A 7,190-nucleotide genomic window follows, 5' to 3' on the forward strand; every position below is an offset into this window, starting at 1 on the left:
CTAAAAATAAAAACTTTTCTTATAACACAAAAATAATTCAAACTCATTAGTAATGTAGAGTAGGAGTCTAATCGAGTCAAGTCGCGAACTACTCGAGTCTCGGTTTGAAAAATAGCTCTTTCAATTAAGTTAACAATATTGATGCAATTGATCTTTAATTAGGATTGACCAAGCTCGAATTGACTCGAGTTGAAGTTTCAATATTTAATCAATATGCATTGCAAGTCCTAATGAGATTAGACCGTAAAACTCCTAGTGGGACTAGGCAATAGAAGTCTTAACGAGGCTAGATAATGAAATATCTAGTTGAAAACTAGGTAACGGAAGACCTAGTTGAGAACTATGCAATCGAAGTCCTAGTTGAGAACTAGACAATAGAAGTCTTAGCAGGACTAGGTGGTGGATGACCTAATTAGGAACTAGACAAACCTAGTTAAAAATTAGGTTAACTCCAAATAGGTCAGCTGGGAGTTGAACACTTGGCACAAGACAGAAAATTCAAGTAGGTCACGTTTGACCGAACATTTGGCCGTCGAAACTTTTGAATCATATATCAAATGAGGTGATTTTCATTATAAAAAGGAACTCATTCAGAAATCTATATTTATCAAACTCAGGTATCAATTAACTAATGGATTTAATCAGTCGACTGATGACTTTAGAAATTGAACAGAAGCAAATCGATTCGGTTGCTAGACTCAACTGATAGAATACTGATGGCTTTTGAAATCGAACAAAAATAAGTCAATTCAATTGTTAGACTTAACTAATGACATCAATCAACTGATGGTTGCTATTAGTCGATTGATGTCAATCAGAATTAAACAGAAGCGAGTCAATTCACTTATTCAATTCAACTAATTCAATCAATCGATTGATGGTTACATCAATCAACTAATGTTCGAATTATTGATAAAATCAGACAGATTTCAGAAAATTTAGAGGTTGTTCAACGGTTAAAGATCATATCAATCGACTGATAAGTAAGATCAATCGACTAATATATAGAAATCAACCATGACCTAATGACTTTAAAGGAGATGTTTCAAGGAGTTTTTCGCTGCCAATTATTGAGGGTTTTGGAGGATAGCGTCGCCAACAAGAGATATTTCCAAGCTACAAGAGATTAAGCAAGCAAAGGTTTTGATTGTAAAGTCATTTTCAATTATATTTTGTTGGTGCAATCATGCCCTGGATGTTTTCAATGTGTTGACAACTATTTAAGTTTAGGTTAATACATTTGGATCTAACGTGTGCTGCAAGTTGTGCAGGAAGAAGTTCAAGAAGGTCGAGTACCGGAGTCTTGGCAGGAAAAGTCCTTGCAGGTCAGAAGACCGGGTGTAAGGCAAGAGAAGTCCAAGAAGGTCGAGGACCGGAGTCTTGGCAAGAAAGTCCAGGGATGCATTCATCCGGCACGAGGTATTAGTTGGGAAACCAGTAAGCAATCGATTGGTAAATCGATTGAGGCGCATAACTATGAAACAAGATACAGCTGAATCGATCAGACAATCGATTGGAGGAAACCAATCGATCGGCCGATCGATTGATATCCTCTGCGCGAGAGCACAGAGGGAACTTGGATTGATCAGCCGATCGATTGGAGGAATCCAATCGATCGATCGATCGATTCACATGCTTTCTGCGCAAGAACACAGTGCGAACCTGGATCGATCAGCCGATCGATTAGAGATAATCAATCGATCGGTCGATCGATTCAAAAGGTTTCTGCATGAAGGAGCTGTGCGATTTTGAATCGATCAGCCGATCGATTGGAGGTAACCAATCGATCGACCAATCGATTGAATCCACTTCTGTACCTATGAAATATGCGGCTGAATCGATCCAGTGTTGGCCCAATCGATCGTGACGACGCTCAACGACTATATTTGAATCGATTGGAGATGTGCTCAATCGATCGACGACGACGATCACGTGAGAAACGGCTACTTTTGAAGACAAATAAAAAGGGAAGATGTACTGTAGCAGAATACACACTTAAATACTGATTGTGCTAAGCAAAAGAGAGCTCTCCAAGTGATTTCAAAGCAAAAGATTTTGAGTCTCTTCCTCCTAAGCCTAGATCTCATCTTGTAAGAGGAAGAGGCAATCTTGTAAAGATTTCTCCATATTCGTTTGTGATAACGAGAAGAAGAAGTTTATATTGGAGTTTGATCGTGTGGGTGTGTGTCTTGGATTAGTCACCTCAAGGAGGTGGAGACCAAGTAAACCAAGGAGTTAGCATTGTTTTCTTGTTTCTCTTGTCTTTCATTTCTCTCTATTTACTTTCGCTAACAAGTTGTAGGTGAAAAATCGAAGAAAGACTATTCAACCCCCCCCCCCCCTCTAGCCATACGCAAAGGTCCTATCAATTGGTATCAGAGCAAGGTTCGCATCGGAAGAACTCATCGCCAACCGAAGCATCAAGATGGCATTTCAAGAGGGATATAGCACCGCTCGACCATCTTTCTTTGATGGCAACGATTTCACATATTGGAAAGGTAGGATGGAATATTATTTGATGAATGATATTGAAAATTGGTTTAGTGTTGTAGATGTATTTGAAAAACCAAAAAACGAATCGGAAGCACCCCTTCCAACCAAGGATTGGACAAAAGAGATGGCAAAGAAGGCTCAAGCAAATGCAAAAGTCACAATAACCTTACAATGTGGACTTTCAAATGAGCAATTAAGCAAAGTAGGACCATTCAACTCCGCCAAAGAGCTTTGAGAAAAGCTCATTGAATTAAATGAGGGATCAAGCGAATCTAGGAGAGCCAAGAGAGATCTTTTGTTAGGGCAACTCCAAACCTTCACCATGAAGACCAATGAAACCGTGAGTCAAATGCATGGAAGATTCAAGGAGATAGTAAATGGACTCCATGTAATAGGTGAGAAAATTGACAATAGAGATCTAGTAAGATATGCCCTTCAATCTTTTCCTAGAACCACTTTTATGGGTATCAATGGTTGATGCGTATAAGGTATCTAGAGATCTCTCCTTGGTTAAGCTTGATGAATTGTTTTGCGAGTTTGAACTTCATGAACAAGCTAATGTGGTTTCAAAAGAGAAAGGTATGACTCTTATTGTAGAAAAGAAGAAAAAGAAGAAAGAAAAGAAGGTGGAATCCTCATCATCCGAATCCGAGCAAGAATCATCGGATAGTGATGATGAAATGTCGGCAAGTGAAGTGGCACATTATGTCAAGAAGATGATGGGAGATCAAGGAAATTCACGAGAAAGGATGTGAAAAAAATATTTCAACCTTCAAAAGGTAAAAGTAGTCAAAGTTCAAGTTTTAACACTAATGTCATTTGTTATGGATGTAACAAGAAAGGACACATCAAGCCAAATTGTCCGGAATTGAGGAAGAAAGAGGAAAAGGAGAAGAAGAAGGAGAAAAAGAAGGAAGCCATGGTGGCTCAAGCTACTTGGGATACACCAAACGTTGACTCATCGGATGAGGATGAATTATGTCATGTGACCCGACATATGACATTTATGGCATTTGAAGATAACAAAGAAGAGTCAAGTCAAGAGGAAGGGTCAAGTGAAGAGGATTCATCAAGTGAGGAGGAGTCAAGTGATGAATTATCATCAAGTGACGATAAGATAAAAGAATCTCCCAAAGTAGAATTTCTTTACAAAAAAATTGCTCATCTCAAGAATGTTTTTGCTAAGTCACAATCTAGAGTGAAGACCTTGAAGGGAAAACTTAGGATCATTAGAAACGATGCATGCATGTCTAGTGAGTCAAAAATGCTCAAGGAAGAAAATGAAAAATTGAAGGATGATGTGATTGAATTAAGAGAATGTTTAGAGAATTTCACAAATGGATCCAAGTATCTAGATATGATTATTAGAGATCAAAGAGTCGTTTACAATAAAGCCGGAATAGGATATAGATCTAAAGAAAAGGAAGTTGCATATATGTCTTTAATAAATGATACTAGAAATGATGCACTTAGAAACAAAGTCAAGAAAAACCTTAAAGGCAAGGTAAAACAAGCTTGGGTGCCTAAGAAATATTTGAATGACATTTCCGAATCAAGTGCATGGGTACCAAAGAGTTGTGTGTTTTATGTTGTTTAGGTAGAAGAGAAGAATGATGCAAGTATGTGGATTGTGGATAGCGGTTGCTCAAGATACATGACCCGTGATGTGAGCAAGTTCTCCACAATAAATTATATAAAGAAATGAACGGTATCATTTGGGAATAGTGGGAAGTTCAAGATTATAGGTAAAGGTACAATTGAGGTATCACCCATAATTATCATTTATAAAGTCTTATTAGTTAAAAATATGGGATTTAATTTGCTTAGTGTTAGCCAATTATGTGATGTCGGATATAATGTAGAGTTTCATCCCAATAAGTGTTTAGTTAAGCACAACAATCTTGAAAATGTTATGTTAAAATGATTTAGAAAAGCAAATCTTTAGTATGTTGATCTTTCATATGCTTCTAACCCCTCTATTAAGTGTTTGATATCAAAAGAAGAGGAAGGATGGCTATGGCATAGAAGACTTGGACATATCAATATGAGGAACATAGCCAAGGTAGCTAAGATAGAGCTAGTAAAGGGACTACCAAAGATCAAGTACATCAAGGACAAATTGTACGATGCGTGCCAAGAGGGTAAGCAATCAAGGTCATCACACAAAGGTAAAACATTAACTAGCACTTCATTACCGTTAGAATTATTGCATTTGGATCTTTTTTATTGTCATAGAACACCTTCCTTGATAGGTAACAAATATTGTTTGGTGATAGTAGATGATTACTCTAGATATACTTGGGTTTACTTCTTGAAACATAAGGGAGAAACTTTAGAAACAATTATAGGGTTTACCAAGAGGGTAGAAAACGAAAAGAACCTCAAAATTGATAAAATTTGGAGTGACCATGGTTGACTTTTTTATAGTTGACTTTTTTCAACTAGCACTATCGGTCTAGCACTAATATAGTTGACTTTTTTCATCCGGGTCTTCCACTCCGGTCCTCTCGCCTCTGTCTGGGTCTTCCGCTCCAGCTTCGCTCGCTTGGATGATTTCGTCCATCTGAAATATGACTCATCCGAACCCAACTTCCGGTATTCTCGAGCAACCTTCCGCTTCGGCTTCTTGTCCCTTGAAAATACCGTGTGCCTCCTTCTCGTCCACCCGCGTACTCTTTCACAACACCTCGTCCCTCAAACACACCGAGCCGGTCAACTCTCTCTCGTGTCGTCCTTCTCGCTAGTTGTGTCTTTTGCTAGACTTCCTGTGCTTCTAAGTTCCTACACACTTAGACACAAGGTTAAATCCAACAAGACATAACCTAACTTGTTTGATCATATTAAAACTATCTTAAAATTCCAACATATATATCACATGAATTATAAATATAATAATATTTTATAAATTAAAACTTAAAAGAAAATATTATCGCTAACTCGAACTCTATTATATAGCTAACAAGTTAAAATTCAAGCTTATCTAACGATCTAAAAATGATATGTTAATGAATTGAGTTCGAACTAAGTTTAAACTTTTAAATAACTTATTCTCAAACCAAGATTGAGTTTAGGAAAAATCAACTGAGCTAAGTTCGAATCTGACTCGATTCGATTTAATTACACCCCTTAATATATATATATATATATATATATATATATATAATGCTAACAAAATAATTTTAGTGGTTCGGAGTTCTACTTTACTCCACCTATGGATTTGTCAAATAAATCATTCCCATAAAATTCACAATTATTAACTCCTTTACCCAAACAGATCAATCCTTTTGGAGCATATCAAAAGTAGATGAATCCTTGTACAATGTATATCTTCTCTCCAAATGGAACAATTGACAAATGAAACAATTAACTACGAAAAGAAGATTTACCACGAGCTTTAGAGAAAATCCTTGCTTTATAATCACAAGCCCTTGGACATTAATCAACTTGAGCACTTGGTGTTAATAAAACTTTAAACAATTTCGTGCCCCACAAAACCAAACAATCTCCATAAGATTAAGATATTTCTATTGTTCATTCGTCTGAAGGTCAATCCGGTCCCATGAAAATTTCTCACCAATCATCAAATAAATCTCTCACCAATCATCAAATAAATCTGGACCATGAGAGACAGCCCATTACCACAAGTGATTCGAGCGTCACATATATTTATTTACATTGTGTAGGAATTGAACCCTCCCTCATTACTCGGAAAACTCATCTATTCGCTTACCATCACACCAAGTTCTGAGGGCAAGCCAAATACTCTCCATATGGCAAAAAGCGATTCGCTCGCCTCCAGCGCCCCCGCCAACCTGTCCCTAGGTCGTTACCACAAGTGATTCGAGCATCACATACATTTATTTACATTGCGTAGGAATTGAACCCTCCCTCGTTACTCGAAAAACGCATCTATCCGCTTACCATCACACCAAGCTCTGAGGACAAGTCAAATAATCTCCATATGACAAAAGGTGATTCGCTCGCCTCCAACACCCCCGTCAACCTGTCCGCAAGTTAACACGGAGAAGGTAAATCATAGATGGCTCCTAGCCATTAATGTAGATGGCAAGGCATAAGGGGGAGGCATATTCGGATATACCAAATTTTGACCCCAAAATTTCATGTGACAACACCTCATACCTTAACCACCGCACCGCCCCAAGGACACAAGCCAAATAATCTCCATGGTTTATATAAGAGAGGCTTCAATGACTATTTTTTACCTCCAACCTACCAGAAACAACCTGTAATCAACTGATCAAGCACAAATAACCGTTTGGGCAACCAACATCTAATTTAGCAGTCAATTGAAAATTTTATCCGGTCCACTCCACTGCTCAAGCTTTTAGACGACTAAAATAGGAACATAAATATTTTATCTTTGAACTCTTGCATTCAATCGACTCCTAAATCGACTGAGGCTCACTTCTAATTGACTAACTCTAGTCAGAGATCCCGACTTCATTTGATTTACACCCTTGTAAGCCTATGCAAAGCTCAATATTGAGCTTAACCATTAATTACAATCAAAAACTTATTGCCCCTTGGGTGAAGACTTCCTTAAACCACTAAGTAATCTAAACTACAACCTAATCATAGTACATCATGCCAATAATGATACTCAAAAGTGTGACCTCAAGATTACAATCACTTGTAATCTCTCACAACTCAGTTTTTAGGTCTTCAATCTCAATTGT

This window comes from Zingiber officinale, chromosome 5A (assembly GCF_018446385.1).
Source record: "Zingiber officinale cultivar Zhangliang chromosome 5A, Zo_v1.1, whole genome shotgun sequence".
In the NCBI taxonomy this organism is placed as follows: Eukaryota; Viridiplantae; Streptophyta; class Magnoliopsida; order Zingiberales; family Zingiberaceae; genus Zingiber; species Zingiber officinale.